Source organism: Panthera leo, chromosome B3 (assembly GCF_018350215.1).
Source record: "Panthera leo isolate Ple1 chromosome B3, P.leo_Ple1_pat1.1, whole genome shotgun sequence".
In the NCBI taxonomy this organism is placed as follows: Eukaryota; Metazoa; Chordata; class Mammalia; order Carnivora; family Felidae; genus Panthera; species Panthera leo.
The window spans coordinates 72,542,044-72,562,943 of NC_056684.1; the positions used below are offsets into that span (position 1 = coordinate 72,542,044).

The window sequence follows — 20,900 nt, forward strand, 5'->3', positions numbered from 1 at the left end:
TTTACATTACATAACTTAGATCCCATAAAATTGAGTTAAAAAATAAGGTGGATAAAAGCTGTTTAGTTTCTACATCTCTTGACAACAGTAACAGTTCTTTCACCTCAAGAGTTAAGTAATTTTTCTATTTTAACTTGGAATAAAACATGAAAGAAAGAGAAGCAGAAGGGGGGGGGGTAGGTGACAAGTAGTATGTAATCAAGTTCAGTCTCAAAAAGCTATTGGGTCCCAAGTCCATCATTCACTAGCTCTGTCATATTAAGCAAGTTTCTGGGGTGGGAGGAGTAATAATTTCTCACAAGTTTCCTTGTGCCTTGCCACAAGGCAAGGATTAAGTAAGATCACATGCATGAAGTTCCTAGAACATGTTAAGTGTTCCGTAAATTTTATCTACTGTTTTTATTGGGCTATTTATTTACTATCTTTATTGTTAAACAAAAGTGGTCATTGCAAGTGAGTCTAGTTTCTTTAAATAAAATTGTGGGAGATGACCAACATGGCATGGTGGTTCCAAGATTTCTTTTTTTAGTTGGGCAGTGTGAGGGGCTGGAGGCGAGAATAGAGCAAAAAAGGTTATTTTTGCCAAATCTCACAGACTGGTTAGTGACCTGGAATCAGGGAAATAACATCTTATCATAGACATGATCTGTCGTTATAGCTGGGCCCAGGGCAGATAACATTGAATAAAATGGAAATTTTCTTTTGTCTAATGAAATGTAGTTACTTAGATCACAACCAGAAGCCTAATCCGAAATACAGATAATCAGATAAGAGAGTGGACTTCAAAGAAAAGTGTTTGAAAACATGAACTGAGCAGGAAAGGAAACAGAAAAGAATGCATGGCTACCAGTATTATCATGAAATTCCATGTTGTAAAAATATCTATCTACCCCTATACAAGGATGGAGATCCTCCTTGGTATTTTAATTTAAAATATTTTTTCTTTGGGGTGCCCGGTTGGTTCAGTTGGTTAAGCATCTGACTCTTGATTTTGGCTCAGGTCATGATCTTATGGTTTGTGAGTTCAAGCTCCAAGTCGGGCTCTGCACTGGGGCAGTTTGGGATTCTCTCTCTCTCTCTCTCTCTGCCCTCCCCCCTCTCTTTCATGCATGTGCGCATGCTCTCTCTCTAAAAATAAATAAATAAACTTTAAAAAATAAAATATATTTTTTTTATTTGGGAAAGAAAACACAGGTATTATATTTTTAAAAAAAAATTTTTAATGTTTATTTTTGACAGAGAGAGAGAGAGAGAGACCACGAGCAGGAGAGGGGCAGAGAGAGAGAGGAAGACACAGAATCTGAAACAGGCTCCAGGCTCTGAGCTGTCAGCACTGAACCTGATGTAGGGTTCGAACTCTGAACGGTGAGATCGTGACCTGAGCCGAAGTCGGATGCTCAACCGACTGAGCCAGGTATTATATATTTTTAATGTCAAACCAAATCTGAGAATAAATGTACATGGCCCCCAAATTTCTGGAGAATAACTGAACAGCTTTTTCAGGAGGAAAGCAGCTATCTTAAACACAACGAACAGCTAAACTTAGTCCGTGCAAGTGTGAGCAGGATATGATCTGACAACCTTTCCCTATCAAACCTGTTTTGAAACAGCTGCAGTGTCCCTCTCCACCAATTCTAGGTTGAGCTTTACAAAAAACTGAATAAGAATGAATCCCAGGCTCCGAGCAGAAGTTTCCTTTCCTAGAGATAGAGGTGCCAACATGACTCTTCTCAGCATATCATGGGCACTGGTGGCCTCTGTCTTCCTTGGTAGGGATAGTTGCTGCTAGTGAAGCTGAGGACAGTTTAGGATTGAGGGGGGATTGGAGGTAGGGAGCAGAGGGGATGAACAATGGCTAACTACGACAGACATTCCTGAGAAAATAGAAGGAAGGAGAAAGGAACCAGAGTTTTTACTCCTTCTGCCTTGACCGAAGATTTAACTCATACCCTGGTAGCCAGCTCCCTTACAGATCAGTTCAGGGGATCAGTCTTGTTATTTTTTCTGTCTACAGGATCTAGCGTGTCCAAAAATGTCATTCAATCCCAACCAACACCATCTAGGCAGGAGGGCAAGATTGTGAAACTAGACTGTTCATATGATGCCAGGGTTATATGTTATGTATTGCATTGGTGCAAAAGGCCTCCCGGAAGGGAGAGAATTTTCCTCATTCCCCAGCACACAGATACAGAAACCAGTGCAACACAGGGTCAATATTCTGTGAATTTCCAGAAAGCAGGTAAAACTATCAGGCTCATCACATTATTATCATACTTGGAAGACTGCAACATATTTCTCTTGTCTCAGAGATGGCCTTACAAAAAGCCAGAACTCAACCTGTGGCAATTTCCTGTTCTTGTACTCCCAGGGAAGTCTCAAACTTTACCCAGACATGTGTTAGCAGCTGGCAGTTACAGTGTGTAAGATAAGATCCAGAAAGGAAGTTGTTAAATACATTCCAAGAAGTACTCTTTCACAGCTGGCTCTGGGACCACTCAGGACCATTTGCAAAAGTCACAGTCCTCAGATGTCATCGTATATCTATTTCTTCCCAGGGAGTATGGCATTTTTAAACTAAAGCAGCACATGAAGGACAGTATTTTAAAATTATATTTGATTATTCTAGATTTTATACCTGCTCAACTCAATCTTTTGGGGCAGATAGTTCTTTTTGAGTTCCTGGACTCAACTCCATTGTGGGGGTGGGAGGGACTTCCCACGACACCAAGCAATTGTCCAGACACTAGCTGGGGATCCTACAATTCAACTCAACTCTGACACTATCTGTCTGGAGACAGATCCCACTGGTTGAGGGCTCAGTCCCACAAGACTGCTCCCCACCACTTCAGATGCAGTTGAAAGCCCACGTTGTTACCTGTACTTCTGACCAACTTACCAGAGATGAGAGATTCCAACAACACCTTCCTTAGACCCCTGATGCCAGTTGCAAGTCCAGGTTGCTATCGTACTTCTGACAAACTGGCTAAAGCAGAGGTTCCCATGACCTCCTCCTCAGGTCTCATTAATTTGCTAGAGTGGGTCACAGAACTCAGAGAAATGTTATACTTACTAGATTCTGGTTTATTAGAAAAGGATGTCAGGAACCCAGGAACAGCCAGATGGAAGAGGTGCAGAGGGCAAGGTATAGGGAAGGAGTGCGGAACGTCCATGCTCTCTCAGCCACTCTCCCAGCACCTCCCCGTGTTCACCAACCCAGAAGATCTCTGTACCCTGTCCTTTTGGGTTTTTACAAAGGTTTCATCACTCAGCTATGACTGATTAAGTCACTGGCCATTGGCAGCCTCCAGCCCTCCTCCTCTCCCTGGAGTGTAGGGGGTGGGTACTGAAAGCTCCAAATGAATCACAAGGCTGGTCCCCAGCAGCAGTCCCCATCCTTAGGTTGCCTAAGCGCTTTCCAAAAGTCACCTCATTAACATAAAAGACACCTTCAAAGCTCTTATCACAGGAAATTCCAAAGATCTTAAGAGCTCTGTGCCATGAATGGGGTTAAAGACCAAATACATATTTCTTATTATAAATCAGAGAAGACACTGGGGAAAAACAAGCACACAAAATAGAAATTTATATGCTGGGATGCCTTGAAGACCAACCAGAGAAACGGAACCTCAACTAAGACTATGGACAGGACAGAAGCATATATCACACTAAGTAGGATAGTAACCTATTCTGGACCAGACACGTTTTCTTACCTGTTTGACTGCATTTCATTCTAACCCTTGCCAACTTCAGTTTGGCTTACCATGCCCTTTGACTCCCATACTCCAAGTAGCTGGTCTGTTGAATGGAGTCCCCCTACAGTCACGTGGCCATCACAAGCTTTAATTAATCATCACTGAGTTAAAGGATGCATGTAATGAGGCACTACTATATACTCTAGGGTCTGCAGTTGAGTTTGTATCTACCTGACTTGTTCATGGAAAACGAAAAGTTAGATTGCAGATTCTAAATCACAGAAGGTTTTTTTTTTATTCAGTCACCTACTTCCCAATGGTTTTTTTTGTTTTTGTTTTTTGTTTTGTTTTGTTTTGTTTTTTTGTCAAGTCCACAGGACTGGTCTTTCGATTCTGATGAGTCATTTTCCCCAAAATTCCTCCTAGGAATCCTCTGCTAAGGATAATGAAGAGACCCTATCTCACATGTCTGCAGGTCTGACACAGTGCCAAATCATTCACCTCCTTTCTTCTTCACGGTGTGCCCTGACCTAAGGCTTTGACAACTTATGAGAATCAAAAATGAAATACATCAAGTGTCAACTTTTTTGTGGTTATTACCTGTTGCTGGACAATTTGGACCTTCCTCCCCTGAAATTGTATCTTTGTGTACTGAAATTAGGATTGCTATGCTTGTTGAATACTTACTCCCATTGGTGTCGTCAATTACTTGTTCATTCCGAGAATAAAAATTAGATTCTAGGTAAAACCATTCAGTTGTTTCTAATTGCTTTAAGGGAAGTGTCTGTGTCCAAGTTCCCTTATATATATTATAAAATATTCCTCCTCATGATCTGTGGAATCAAGACCAAGGTGAATAATAATAGAGAAGATGTTCCCTGGATATCTATACTATCCATAAGCTCATCTTCAGGACCTATTTTTAAAGGTCCCAGAAAGAGCCCATCTGGGCCAGAATAAACTATCATTACCTGATTCCTCGGCCTTGCAGTGTTTCTTTGGGATTTATTCTTCTTGGATCCAGATTTACTCCCATGATTCCCAATCATGGGAATCTAGCTGAAATCACAGAATCAGCAAAGATCCCTTCTGGAACTTGCCTGTTCCTTCTTCAGCAAAGATCCAATGAAGATTCTAGTTTCTACAAAATTCCTAAAAATAAAATATAAATAGGCTCATTTTCTTAAAGGGGGTTTAGCGATCAGTAGAAGTTAAAATACAACCAGCAGAAGGTAAAACAGCGCTGTCCTATTCTGATTGAATAGGAAGGAGATATTTCAATTATGAATTGTGACTTACAATGATTATATATTTTGCAGTGCTGCATTCCTGATGCCAATATTTCAATTTTAGGTGCACTGGAAGATGGACAGAGTTCCAATTTGTCATAAGATATATAAAGCATGAAAGAGTGTCATATCCACCCTACCATGTAAAACTAGATAAACAGCAAAATCATAACTTTGCTTTTACCTATTAGAGACCTGAATTCACAAGGAAACCAAGTAGGCTGGATTCCAAACAGGAACAGGGTACTCCAAGGACAAGTAGGCATCTGGACTGGCACCACAGTAGCAGACCATAGGTAAAACAGGAGCTGGCTGCCTTATAAGCAAGAAGAAATCAGCCACAAGACTGAGTGAGGGCTCTCATGACAATGTAGAACTGCAGGGAGTCACAGACTCAAGAGGAGTCTGTATTCACTGGTGGGACCATTTTCACAGATCTCCACCTTGTGCTCGCAAAAATGGGAGCAGAGAGGGTGACAGAGGGAGCCCCATCAGAGATGTTGGTCTGCACCATGTGATTGGCTGTGACAGCAGGAGGCAAAAGTCCCTTGCCTAAGAACCTTGCCCAGGTCAGTCTCTCACAGAAAGGAAAAGCCTGAGGCTGTTGGGCATGGGGATAAAGAACAAATTCTGTCACATGTGTGCATACACGCCTATGCACACACGCACACGCACGCGCACACACACACACACCCCTAGGGTACAGTTAAGATCCACTGCAACAGAGAGAATAGTCAAGGAAAAAGCCATCTACCTTTGTCGAAGGGGCAGGAAAACATCCTGAGCTGAAAATCCTATAACAGTTCCATTAATCATTCTGCTACCAATTGTAACTGAACAAGCATGAGTTCTCTCGCTGGTGAGTTAACAGAGACTACACGGAGGGGGGAGTCGTCATACAAAGTAATCTTTCTTTGCAGCAAATAAGGAGGTCACAGGGAATAATTTCCAAAGCATGACTCTCTGCATATTCACGAAGGGGCTTGACAAAGGAGAGTTCAGTATAGAATTGTGACAGAAGCCAACCTAAGACGGCAGAGTCCAGGTCCTAGTTGATTGAAGTCATGAAGGCCAGCAAGGGTCAGTATCTTCAATTCTCTGCTCCAGTTAGCCTGGTGTTTGAGGCTCAAAGGGGCTTAAATCCTGCAAAAATGATTCAAGAATGTGTGTTAGGTCAATCCTTACTTTTGAAAAAGCACTGGGAGTTTTACTACTGATTTATCATATCTGATATGTTGGGCTTTGGAGAGACTGCTAGTTTTTGCATTCCCTTTGTTTCCTTAAAATCTTTAACTACTGAGGTTTTTGCATTTCTTTTTAATTTCCAACACCTTTTCGGAAATTCTGCAAGCAGGATGCTTGGGCAAGTAGTCCTGTTGGGCATAAATCACAAAAATAGATGCGGGCCTGAAATGATTTCTCTTGTGTCTTGAAAGCTATGCTTCATCTTTCTTTTTCTGAGGACCCCCTAACTCTGCTTACACAATGAGGAAGAGGCAGAACATTTTCTTACACAAGACGCATAGAGAAACATGTGGTGTTTGGCTGACACAGGAGCAGAGGTCCTAATGCTGAGAAAATCCAAGATCCAAGGACCAGGTACATGGATCAGTCTAAGATTGACACTGCACCAAGATAACAGAGGCTACCTATCCACACAGTAAGCCTAGCAAGCACTGAATAACAAACAGCCATCTGTTGTTGCGGGGAGCAAGAGCAAATACAGAAAGGGAGACATCTCACTGAGCAGGGACAACTTCAAGTTGAGTGTGGAGTTAAAAATTTGAAGTGGAGTACTCAAAAAGAGATTCCTTTTTTTTTTTTTTAATTTTTTTTTTTTAACATTTATTTATTTTTGAGACAGAGAAAGACAGAGCATGAACGGGGGAGGGTCAGAGAGAGAGGTAGACACAGAATCCGAAACAGGCTCCAGGCTCTGAGCGGTAAGCACAGAGCCCGATGCGGGGCTTGAACTCACGGACCGGACCGTGAGATCATGACCTGAGCTGAAGTTGGACGCTTAACCGACTGAGCCACCCAGGCGCCCCAGAAAGAGATTCCTTTTTTTTTTTTTTTTCAACGTTTTTTATTTATTTTTGGGACAGAGAGAGACAGAGCATGAACGGGGGAGGGGCAGAGAGAGAGGGAGACACAGAATCGGAAACAGGCTCCAGGCTCTGAGCCGTCAGCCCAGAGCCTGATGCGGGGCTCGAACTCACCAACCGCGAGATCGTGACCTGGCTGAAGTCGGACGCTTAACCGACTGCGCCACCCAGGCGCCCCAAGAGATTCCTTTTTAACATAACCACAAGAGTGTTCTTCCCAACAGGTACCCTCCTCAATGCCCATCACCCACCTCCCCCTCCCCCCCACCAAACCCCCCCATCAACCCTCAGTTTGTTCTCTGTATTTAAGAGTCTCTTATGGTTTGCCTTCCTCCCTCTCTGTAACTATTTTTTCCCCTTCCCTTCTCCCATGGTCTTCTGTTAAGTTTCTTGAGATCCCACAATAGTGTTCTTAAGTTTATATACATTAACAATAATTCAAGAAGCTGGAGTTTCAATGGCTCATGAAACAATAAGATTGTTTCAGGAAAACTTTGGTACTTAAGTCAGGGCAGCCTTATTGTAGAACTCTATATTTTCATGGCTTCTATTTTCTGTTCCTAGCGATGACGTGATTGGACGCTCCTGACAGAGATGTTAATTCATACACTTTTATTCGCTAGGTATAATTCTGAGGAAGTTGGCAAAAAAAAAAAGGATGTTTCTTATTAATATATTTATCTAAGATTTGTCACAGATGCTGACACTGTGAGTCCAAGGGTTTCTGGAAGGATCCATCACAAGTCTGGGGAAGGAAAAGAGGGTCATTCTGGTTCTCAAGTTTCCTATAGACTCTAAAAATAAATTGCAAATTCTGAAAATTATCCAGTAACTCAGCTTCATTGCTTCAACAGGGGTGAGTGGCCAAAAAAAAAGGATGTGGGGCAGAGTCCTTCAATTCTGAATGTCTGGGAGAGAAAAATAGCTGTTATCAAGTACAGTTATACTGACAGGGCTTTGAATTATTTCCTTGGTACAGGAAGGAAGCAGAGAAAGACTCTACATTTCTAACAGACTCATTCAAATGTTGATAGAAAACAGGACAGGAGATTCACAGTACTGTTGAAAAAAAAAGTTGAATGTGCCTTCTTGCATATCACAGCCACCCAGTCAGGAAACTCAGCCTTGGATTTCTGTTTAGTAGTTATATAGAACTCTTCAGGCACCTGCAGCCTGTAGCTGGGGACCCAGCCACATTCTTTGTCCTTGAGCAGGTTTGGGATTGAATGGCTTGCTGTAATGTGTTTATTTCCAATTTGAAATGAATGCAGAGATCTCATCATTGTGATTATTAAAAATTCCATTTTCAATAACTCAAGATGAGCTACTGCAATTTGTACTAGCTCCAATATATTATATTCTAGAGAAATAGTGGTGTTTTTAAGTCAATAAATAAATTGTAAGAATAACCTCATTGGGGTATTTAAGTTACTTTCATTGAAATCTTACATGGTTCATAATGTGCCAAAGAGATCTAAAACTCTTCTGGGTGACAATGTGGAAGGCCTTCAGAAAAAAAATATTGCCTTAAATAATTATGAAAACTAACACATGCTCATTATGGACACTTTTGAGAGTATAGAAAATGTGATAGAAAATTAAAGTCATTTAAAATTCTGCTGCTCAAAGATAACCATTTACTATAAATATTCTTACTCTAGATGATCCATCTGCAAATGCCTCCGTATCAGTCTAACATATAAAATATACTTTTCATGTAACGTTTATGGCCATTCTCCTTTGTACAATCCATCTTCAAAGTATTGGGTGTTCATTATAAAAGATGCAATTCAAGGAGCAATCAGAAAAATTCCAGCAAAACTTTTTCACATTGCAACTATTCTACATTCAACAAATATTTACTGTCTGCTATGTGTCAGACACTGTTTTTGAGTAGGATAAACAGGAAGAGATAGCAACATGTAACTCTGCCTCTCTCCTCTGCTCACCAGAAATAACTGGGAAAGTTTTTGAGGAATGTCTATACTCAGGGTTCAACTGATACTACTCATGAGTTTTGAGATTTTGCCCAAACATACCACCGATTTCTTTCATTCCTCATAGGTCTATATATACATCAGCAATGGTATGAAATTTTTCCATTTTTCCCAATGCTCCTTTATGAAAGGAAAGTAATAACTATTTTAAACAAATGATTCAAATTAGAAGGGAAGAAACGTCACCAACTCCTTTATAAGGCAAAAGAAAATAATATTTATAAAGGAAAGCTAAGAGTAGTGAAAATATTTGTAATACAAATTACTTTTGGATTTGTGAATAGGAAATAAAAACACAAGATAGAAAATAAAAATTATATAAAAGAAAATATAGTGAAAATATGTATAGTATATTCGGGAAAGTAACATTCCCTGTCACCTTTATCTCCACCAACCCTAGCAGTCTAGGAAAACCCTATTAAAATTAAATTTTTCCTTGGGTTATTTGTCTTTTTATCCTTAAGTTGTTCTTTATATATTCCAGATACTCAACCCTTAACAGATATATGATTTCCAGATAGTTTCTCCCATTCTGGGGGTTCTCTTTTTTACCTTCTTGATAGTATCTTTTGAAGTAGAAGAGATTTTAATTTTGATGAAGTCTAATCTATCTATATTTTCTTTAGTTACTTGTGTTTTGATGTCGTATTTTAAAACCATTGCCCGATTCAAGGTCACAAAGATCTACATCTATGTTTTTTTTCTAAGAGTTTTATGGTTTTAGTTTGCACATTGAGGTCATTGATCCATTTCAAGTTAATTTTTTAGTACGGTGGGAGGCAGAGATAACAGTTTCATTCTGTTGCATATGGATAACAAGACTGTGGGAGTCCCTAGCCAAAAGAAAGCTGAGGAGCTATACCAATATCAGATAAAGTAGACATTAAACCAGGAATTATTAGAGATATAGAACAACTCTTCAAAATGATTAAGTGCACAATCTACCAAGAAGATAGAAGAACAATTCTATTTTTATATGCACCTAATAGCATGGCTTCAAAATATATCAAACATAAATCAGTAGAATTAAACCAGTAGAATTTGTTGATGTAAAAATCAACAAACAAATATACAACCACAGTGGCAGGCATTAACACACATGTCTCAGTAGAAATGTAGAGAAAATATGACCAACACAATTAATATTCTTTACCTACTTTACATATCTCAGAACACTTTAACCTCAAACAACAGAATATATATTCTTTTCAAATGCCCACAGAATACTGATCAAAGTTGACTATATTCAGGATCTTAAACCAAGACTTAATCAGTTGCAAAGGATTTAAATCATTCAGAATATAGTCTCTGATCACAATAATATTAAGTGAGAATTCAATAACAAAAAGATAATTAAACTTCATTTTTGTACCCTGCTGGATAGAATAGCCATTTTTCAAGTGTATTGCTACAGAAGAACATCAAGGCAAAGCAGAGGTTTGCGGTGGGATAGATTTTCAGTCTCTGCATATAGCAGTGGGACATCCCACTTGTGAACCTTACTTCCTATTTGGGGACAGAAACATCTTATAGCCCCAGGAACCCTACACTCAGAGACTCAGATAAGAGCTGGTCTCTGGACTGGAGTGAGACCAAGAGAAATTTCAACCAGAAGAATTTCTATCATGCTCTGCCCTGGCCTGCTGTGGGCATTCCTGGCCTCCTTTGGCTTCAGTAAGAGTGGCGGTAAACATGAGGCCTCAGCTGCCTCTTCTAGTTCGAGAATGGGACTCTGCAAGCTGTAACGGACAGGGATATTAAGAGGGAAGAGAGATGATGGGCAAATGAAATGCTATGTGGTTCTTTTCTTTCTCCTTGTGTCATAAATTAATCCAGTCCTCATGACCCATCTGAGACATTTCAGAGAACCAAACTTCCTTTCTTTTTCCATAGGATCCGGCATGGCTGAGAGAGTGATCCAAATGCAGAATACGGTAATAATTCAGGAAGGAAAAGCTGCCACCATGGAGTACAAGTATGAAACCAGTTGGAGTAATTACTATACTTTGTATTGGTACAAACAGCTTCCCAGTGGAAGGATGCATTTCCTCATTTACCAGGATGAAAGCAAGCCAAATGCAAAGCAGGGTCGCCTCTCCATGAACTTTCAAAAGACAGAAAAATCCATCGCTCTCACCATCTCTCTCGTACAACTGGCAGACTCGGCGGTGTATTTCTGTGCTCTCAGTAGTTCCACGGTAATAAAAATAATAGTGGAAGATGAACAAAAACCTTGGAGCTCCACAAAGGCAGCCACCTGCTTAGAGGCTTAGGAAAAACCCATGAACCACTGACAGGAAGAAGGAAGGCACTGTGGTAGCCCAGTTGAGACTTTCTAATGTAAACTTCCTTTCTATTAAAAAAATGTTCTCCTAATTGAGCTCAGTGTATAAAACAATATTGTTCCCTGAGATTGCCAAGTATTACATTTGTATCTTGGGTTAAAGTAAACCACCCAGTGCTTCTCTAATTGTCCCTAAACAGTTAGGCTTGTTAAAAAGGAAACAGAAGGCTCAAAATGGAGTCACTTGTGCTAAACCCCACATCAGTAAACCAAGACTTAATCCCTAACCTAACTGTAGTTCCAACCTTCCAGGAATGTAAACTTTAACCAGTTAACATGGAATTACCTAGTCAGCATTAGTGAGATAACCTGCCAGATAGATCCCCTCTGTTCCCCTTAGAAAAGCGACTTGCCTAAAACAATGCATTATTTGCTAATAGTTTCCTTTTTCTGCCCCTTTTCACCAAATCCTATGCTAAACAACAAACAATGTAGGCTTTGGGAACTGCCTTCAAACACAGGAAGAAGAAAGTACTAAGGGAAGTGAAAAGAATTTGGTTGAGAGTGAGTTTTACAACTAATTCTGGGAGAAAAAACCTAACAGAAATAGTTCTAAAATCCCTGCGTGACTGAAAATAATTCAGTCTTTCATCTCAGAGTATTGTGGTAGGAAGGTCTTCACTGAGCCTTCCACTAGAGGGAGGTATCATAGACAAGGTATTTAACTTTAGACCTAAAACACAAACCTTGAAAGACTGTGGACAGACTTGGTTCCTAGTTCTAAGTAAAGAAGTTCATACACACGGTCACAAGAGGGGGCTGTTACACCTGCAAATCAAAGCTCCTTCCAGACTGAGGGGGAGATTATCACTGAGTTGCGCAAAAATTTTACTTTCCTCCCCTGTCACCTTGCACTTCATAATCTCACGTGGAATGAGAACACAGCTTCAAGGACATAGGTAAACCTCTTACCCAATGCAGAGCAAAGAGCGGACCTCTCATGGGAAGAAAAGAGAGAGGTGATTAATAGTTTAATTTTTAATGGCCAAATATTGGTTCCTATAGTAAAGTGATAAGCTTAGTTATTAGAGCAGAGAAGGATGAAAAATTTTAATTTTATTCTATCCCATTTCTTTAATAACAACCATTTCTTTAGAATAAATAGGGAAACTCTTTTATGTTTATTTCCACCTCTTGTAAAATGGCTTCATTTCAAATAATCTCTTCTCATTCCTTCCTTCTTTTTAGCGGCCTCAATGCACACCACCACTAGGCTTGGAGATGAGAAAATATGTGTTGAAGATGGGCTCAGGTGGGATAGGAATAAGTACCATTCAAGTCATTGGTTTCTGTATCAAGACCAGAGGCATCCAACAACGTCTGTCTGGAAGAAGCTTAAAATATCATTTCAGGAGCCAACATGGAAGACCTGAATACCAGGCACCTTGGCTTTTTTTTTTTTTTCACTTTGGCTTTTACACTGGATTCCAATTTTTTCTTTTCCTGTTAGAGTACGCACAGTAGTATCATACAACTGTGAAGTTATTTTTGTCATAAACTTGCAAATATTTTCTTCCAATGTTATTGGATTTTTAGCTCAGCTTATGGTCATTTTTTTTAACCAGAAAGAAGTTTCTAACTTTTGAAGTTAAATTGTCTGTTACTGCTCCTGAGATGTACTTTCTCTGGCTGAGCATACAGATAGGAATTCTCGTCTTCCTTATACAGTCCAGGGCTCAATATAGGTTTCTTGGATTAAAAGACATTCATACCAGCTCAGCGGAACATCAAGTCACCAATTAGTGGTGGGTTTTGCCTTGTGCCACAAATGAGAGTTGGATAATCTCTTTGGGGATGATTTTGCTCATTCAGCTGCACTCAGACATAGCCAATTTGAGTTTGAGCCTTGAAAAGGATCTTAGTGTAAGCCCTTTAAATTAGGCCTGGACATTGGGAAAATATCCTTGTTCTCTTTTAAATTTTTTTGTTTAATCCTAGGGGTGGGACTAGACCCAATCAAGAGACTGCTCTGTGTTCATCTGATGCTTGGCTTGGAAACACCCAACTGGAAAGCTGCCTGGCAGAGGGCTGTGCTACTGGCTGCCTAGGTCTTGCTGGGACCTCCCCCACTGTAGGCTAAGATACAGATCCTGAGCTCTGCGACCTGGGACTCCAGTTTGCACTTGAACTATGAGATCACTGACGGGATTAGCTATTCTCCTAACTTTAGGTAAGTGATCTAGGTCTAATAAAGAGAACTCTCTCAGCTAAAGCAAAAGGCAGGCATCTGTTTCTTCTATTTCTCTCACTATACTTACCAAATGGCTGGCAAAATTTGCATTTATACACTTCTGTTCATCTATGTTTCTCTAGAGAGTGTCTCTGAGTATCATTGTGAGGAGCAAATCATACCCACTATTTACAGAAGACCTCCTGAGTCTCACAGCTCTCAGGCTGTAAGGAGTTTTGAGGTCCTTGAGACCAAGTGTCATGGAACACAGAAATTTATCTTTGGCCTTGTGGATCTGGAGGGATCAATAATACATGCCAGTAATATTTCTCTTGTCTTGTGTAGCACACACAAAAATGCTTAGGTTTTGGGACAAGGCCAAGAGGAGAGTTCTGGGAGTGCTTGTGAACCTGACCTTAGAGGCACCCACAACTGACCACCCAGAGCTAATCTATTGTTTCTCAACCCCTCAGGTATTATGAGCGATGCTAAGACCACACAGCCAAATGCAATGGAGAGTACAGAAGAGGAACCTGTACGCCTGCCCTGCAACCACTCCACAATCAGTGGGAATGAGTACATACATTGGTATCGACAGATTCCCCACCACGGGCCAGAGTATTTGATTCATGGTCTAAAAGACAATGTGACTAATGGAATGGCCTCTCTAACCATCGCAAAAGACAGAAAGTCCAGTACCTTGATCCTGCCCCGGGTTACCCTGAGAGATGCCGCCGTGTACTACTGCATCACCAGAGACACACACTGGGACAGATGGGGCTGCACCTGTACACTATCTGCCTGGCGGGGAGGGGAGGGGAGGGAAAGGGGGGGAAGGGAAGCAGCAGCTGCCATCTCAAGAGGTCACTGCACAAGAATGAGCCGGAGCCCAGTAGAAGAGACGTAAAGAAGAAAAGGGGGAAGAGGTGAAGAGAAGATTGTAAGGAAGTCAAGGAAGAAAGAATAAAAGGATCAAAGAGGATGCAGAAGAAGGGCTTAGTTATTAAAGGGAAGGACTAAAATGCTTGCAAGGAAACGAAGAGACACAACTGTAAACCTGCCATAAAGGGAAAGGGAAATGAGAATCTGCCATAGCTCTTTGTTTTTTTTTAATTTAATATATTTTTAATTAATTAATTTTAAATCCAAGTTAGTTAACATATAGTGTAATAATGGTTTCAGGAGTAGAATTTAGTGATTTCATCACTTACATATAACACCCAGTGCTGCCATAGTTCTTTGTCTTCATCAAATGTTGCTTTCTATATAGGTCTCCCCAAAATAGGTGGGAACAACCATTGGGTTGTCTCACAGACTTTCTTCACTCAGATCGGAGGAGGCACCCAACCTCTGGATATCGCACCAATTAGTCCTTCCAACTTGTCAAAAATGGGAATGAATTTCAGAAACTGATTCATTTGCCCTTGAGAAAAATTTGGAATTTTCTTTGTTGCTTATCTGTACAACACACATCACCGGGATAGAGGCAATTTGGGGAAAGGGGTAACTATAGGACAAATATGTGGATATTTCATTTTTAGGTTTTATGCTAAGATATTATTATTACACAACACACACACACAAACACACACATTTTCTCTCATTGCAAAAGACTCAAGATATTATTACATAAGGACGTAGAGTAAAGCCTGAAAGTCCAACACTGACTCTCCCAATCTCCACTTCATTTCCTTCTCAGCTCCTACGATAACCCATTTTGACATCTTGGAGTATGTCTTGATAATCTCATCCCCTTTCATTTATAAGAGCGTTCATATAAATACCCAATTCCCTTATATAAATTGGATTATACCATGTGTATTTTCCTGCAGCTTGGGTTTTTTTTAATGTAAAAATGTATTCTTGAGGGGCGCCTGGGTGGCTCAGTTGGTTGAGTGTCCGACTTCGGCTCGGGTCATGATCTCACAGCTCGTGAGTTTGAGCCCCGAGTCAGGCTCTGTGCTGACCGCTCAGAGCCTGGAGTCTGTTTCAGATTCTGTGTCTCCCTCTCTCTCTCTGCCCCCGACCCACTCACATTCTGTCTCTCTCAAAAATAAATAAACATTAAAAAAATTTAAAAATGTATTTTTGAGATGTGCTCATAGACACACATGTGCACACACAGACTTTCTAGTATGACTGCATAAAAAATTTAATTAGCCTGCACACTTACTAATAATATTTAAATTTTTTTACTTCTCTTAGTTATCTTAACCAGAATCATAAATCAACAAATATATATACATATGATATATATACATATATATTTATATATGGATGATTTCTTAGAAGTGAAATTGCTAGTCAAAGGATATGTCTATTTTATATTTTTACAGATATTGAAAATTTGCCTTCCAAAATGGCTCTACCAGTCTACACTGCAAAACACAGCATATGGGAAACCTATTTCCCTGCATTTTGGTTAACACTATTATCTATGTGTTTTAGAATTTAGACACCTTGAAAGTATTTTGTTGGTTTCATTTGCATTTTCTTGATGGTTCAACAACATAGGGTAGTTGAACAACTTAGCTTGTGTGTTTGCACTTTTATAGATTATCTTTTTCTTGTTTATTTGTAAAAATTCTTTTTAATAATATGAATTACTTTCCCTGTTATATATATTGCACAGACTTTCTCCAAATGTATTACATCTTTTAAGTTTGCTTATTCAATGATTATTGGGGATATTTTAATTTTTTTTTAATATATGAAATTTATTGTCAAATTGGTTTCCATACAACACCCAGTGCTCATCCCAAAAGGTGCCCTCCTCAATACCCATCACCCACCCTCCCTATTTTAATTTTTATACCATCAAATCTAAGCCTTCTAGGAAGACTTTACCTATCTCAAGTTGATAAATTGAAATTCTTACATTTTCTTCTAATCAAGAACATTCTTTTAATCTGTTTGAAGGAGGAACTTGTGAGCCCTGCTAGGGTTAGATATTTGATGAGGGGAGACAGGACTCTTGATCAAAATGATGGACTCCACAATTCTGCACTTTACTTATATAGAAGAGATGCCATGTAAGTTGAATTTCAAAATCAAAGAGTAACAGACTTACTGATTTAAAAAAACCTTACCGTTTGTTATGGGTTGAATTGTGCCACCCTCCCAACACACACATGAGATTCAAACACACACACACACACACACACACACACACACACACACGTTGCAGTCCTAACCTCCAGTACTTCAAAATATGACCTTATTTGGAAATAGGGTCTTTACAGAGATAATCAAGTTAAAATCAGATCATTATGGGTGGGCCCTAACCCAACATGACTTCTATCCTTATAAAAGAGAAAAATTTGGAGACAGACACACACAAGGCAAATGCCTTGTAAACATGAAGGCAGAGATCAGAGTAATGAGTCTTCAAGCCCAGAAGAGAGGCATGGAACAGATCCTTCTCTCATGCCCCTCAGAAGGAAATAATCCGCTGAAATCTTGACTTTAGACTTCTAGGCTCCAGGGCTGTGAAACAATTTATTTCTGTTTTTGGAGCTGTGCCGTTTGTGGTACTTTCTTCCAGCAGCCCTAGCACACGCTACATTGTTCAAATTCCTTCCAAGTGGGTGAGATCTAGGATAGAAACCCTCCCGCCTCCCCATCAGTCAGCCAAGGTGCCCTTGTGCACTTGTGCCTGTGATGTTCTTCACTCGAAGTGACACATCTATTTTATTCCTTTCCCTAAACTAGAAGCTGATCAGGAAAATGCTCTCCTCAGAAGGCAAAATAAAGGCTTTCCCACATAAACTCAGATTGAGAAAATCCATTGCTAACAGGGATCTGCTTAACAAGAAACACTAAAGGAAAGTTTTCAAAATGAAATGAAATTATATTAGTACACTTGAAACTAATATAACACTGTATATGAATTAGACTTCATTTAAGAAGAGAAGAAGGAAGGAAATGATATCAGATGGTAATTTTTAAAAATATAGTCTCAAAAAGAAATCACCCATCGTGGGGCTCAAACTCATGACCCCGAGATCAAGAGTTGCATGCTCTATTGACTGAGCCAGCCAGGCACCCCTCAGATGGCAATTTGAGTGCATCTAAAGAAATAAAACGCACAAGTAAAAGTAATTATAATTATACAAGTAAATAGATAGAAAGGAAGTATACACATGTTTTTCTTTCATTTTCTTAATTGATTTAAAAGAAAATTGCATGAAACAATAACTTTCAAACTGTATGGCAGACTTATAGTTTATAAACTTATAACATATGTAATAATAACAAAAGAAGGGGGCAGGGAACGGAACCATTTGGGAGAAAAGAAAAGACATCAGACAATAATGCAAAACCACAGGAAGAACACTGCAAATAGTCAATATTTGGATTATTATAAAAAGCCCTTTAAATATGTTTTCTCCTTTCTCTTCCTAATTTTTAAAAAAGAAGATAGTAGAAAGTAAAAATTATAATGCACTGTTGTTGGGCTTATAGCATATATAGGCATGATATATATGACAGGAATAGCCCAAAGGAGGAGGGAAGAAATTGAGCTACCTTAGAGCAAAGTTTCTGTGTTTTATTGCAATTAAGTTAGCATTAACCTAAAAGCGATTATAATAAATTAAGACGTACATTGCAGAAACTTCCGGTTTCAGTTTCCACATGGAGGGAGCTTGGAAGTCATCACTCCATTCTAATAATAAGTAAAAAGCTGAACAAACTGAAAAACTATCAACTCTTCTTGGTGAGGAGGACACAGGCTAACGGGCCACACCCTAGACTGGAAAGACAGGCAAATACTACAGGGATTCACTGTTTACTGGAGCAGAGATTCACAAACAGAAATCACCTCAGGAGCCAAAGCCTGATAGGAAAACCTGAATTGTAATTCATGAATTGCTGGAGGCTCAGTGTGGACAAGTCTGAGAATTAAAAACTCCAGGAGGCCCCGGTAACAGGGTGTGCCCACAGTTTTGTGAAATAGATCTCCAAAGGTTTTCCAAAGTAAATTTCAGAGAAAAATCCCTTTCTGCTTCTGGCAGGTGGTGGCAGGAGGGGTGGGGGGGGGGGTGGAGGGGGGACTGGCAAGGGCACTCTGTTCAAAAAAAATTTTTTAATGTTTATTTATTTTTTTGAGAGAGAGAGAGCACAGGAGCCAGTGCAAGCAGGGGAGGAGCAGAAAGAGAGGGAGACACAGAATCAGAAGCAGACTCTAGGCTCTGAACTGTCAACACAGAGCCCAGTGCTGGGCTCAAACCCATGAACTGTGAGGTCATGATCTGAGCCAAAGTCAGACCGTTAACTGACTGAGCCACCCAGGCACTCTGCAAGCATCAAATCAGATACAGCAAGGATGCTGGAATTATCAGACCAGGAATTTAAAACAACTATAATTTGCTAAAGAACTTAATGGATAGGGGCCCCCCCAGGTGGCTCAGTTGGTTGAGCATCCCATTTCGGCTCAGGTCATGATCTCACTGCTTGTGGGTTCAAGCCCTGCATTGGGCTCTGTGCTGACAGCTCAGAGCCTGGAGCCTGTTTTGGATTCTTTGTCTCCCTCTCTGCCCCTCTCCTACTCCTTCTCTGTCTCTCAACAATAAATAAATGTTAAAAAAAAAATTAATGAAAAAACTTAAAAAAAAAGAACTTAATGGATAAACTAGACTGCACATAAGAACAGATGGGCAAGGTAAGCAGAGAGATGGAAAGCCTAAGAAAGAACCAAAAAAGGAATGCCAGAGAAGACAAACACTGTATCAGAAATGAAAAATGCCTTTAATGGACTTATTAGTAAATTGGACACAGCTGAGGAAAGACTCTCCGAGCTAGATGGTATATTAATAGAAGCCTTAAAAATTGAAGAGCAAAGAGAAAAAAGACTGAAAAAAAGGAACAGAATGTCCAACAACTGTGGCAACTACAAAGGTGTGACATACACATAATGGGAATGCCAAGGGTAGAAGAAAGAGAGAAAGGAACAGAAGAAAGATCCATGCAATGAATGAGACCAAAAGAAAAAAGAAAAAACAATCATATGCGCAAAGAAAAAGAAACTCCTGGTTTACAAACAACATAATTGTCTATGTAGTGAATCCTACAGAATCTGTGATTTTAAAAAGCTACTATAGGGGCTCCTGGATGACTAGGTCTTAGTTTCAGCTCAGGTGGTTATCTCATAGTTCGATTAATGAGTTAGAGCCCTACATGTGGCTCTGTGCTGACAGTGCAAAGCCTGTTTGGGATTCTGTGTCTCCCTCTCTCTCTCTCTCTCTGACCCTCCCCCTGCTTGTTCTCTCTCTCTCTCCCTCTCTCCCTCTCTCTCTCAAAAATAAATAAATAAACATTAAAAAAATTAAAAAAATTTTTAAAGCTACTATATAGCTATCAGTGAGTTTGGCAAAGTTACAAGATACAGTCTCAAAATACCAATTGTACTGTGTTTCTATGTTTTAATAATAAACAATCAAAATTGAAATAAAATATAATGCATATCATACAGTTTATAATGGCATCAACAAACTAAATTTAGCACCCAATTTGACAAAAATGTGCTACACTTGTACACTGAAAGATATACAAAAATTTCTGAGGGAAACTTCAGAGCTAAATAAATGTAGAATTATTGTATTCATGGCTTGGAAGACCCATATTAAATGTTAATTCTCTCCAAATTGATTTACATATTCAATGTAATACCAATCAAGATCCCAGCAGAAAGTTTTGTTGATATTGCCAAAAGGATTGTAAGGTATGCATGAAAGTTAAAAGGGACTATGTTAGTAAAAACATTTTGAAAGCAATAGCAAGTTTAAGGAACCAACACTACTAATATTACTGTTTTTATGAAAATACAATAATTGAGAAACTATGGGATCGATGTAAAGGTAGACAAATGTAACACTGGAACAGAATAAAAGGTCCAGAAATAGGCTCACACATATATGGTCCGTTGATTTTCAGTAAAAGTACCATAACAAGTCAATGAGGAAAAAATAATCTTTTTAACAAATCATGCTTAATAGCTTAATAGCATGGTTGGATAGCCATATTCAAAAATATAAACCTTAACCCTTAGCTCACGCAATATAAAAAATTGACTCCAAATAGATTATAGAACTAAATGAGAGGGCTAAAACTGTGAACTCCTAGAATAAAACAGCAGGGAAAATCTTAGATACTGTGGATTTGGCAAAAATCAATTAATTATGATGCAAAGGATACATGACATAAGATTTTAAAATCTACACAAGTGAAAAATAGAACTACCATATGATCTAGCAATCCCACTTCTGGGTATATGTACAGAGGAATTGAAGTCAGGATCTCAAAG

The 20,900-nt window shown here is 39.4% G+C and overlaps 1 protein-coding gene and 1 long non-coding RNA gene across 2 annotated transcripts in view; one reads left to right on the top strand and one right to left on the bottom strand.

Moving 5' to 3' along the window:
- The window catches only part of LOC122222320, a 65,427-nt gene extending 59,306 nt beyond the window's left edge, over positions 1-6,121 (bottom strand). Inside the window, exons 1-2 of the long non-coding RNA XR_006203693.1 lie at positions 6,008-6,121; positions 4,664-4,844 (exon numbers count right to left, since the gene is read on the bottom strand). This is a non-coding gene — a long non-coding RNA (uncharacterized LOC122222320). The remainder of the gene's footprint in view (positions 1-4,663; positions 4,845-6,007) is intronic.
- Positions 1-20,900, top strand: part of LOC122222610 (M1-specific T cell receptor alpha chain-like) — a 482,951-nt gene that overhangs the window by 62,956 nt on the left and 399,095 nt on the right. The window lies entirely within an intron of this gene.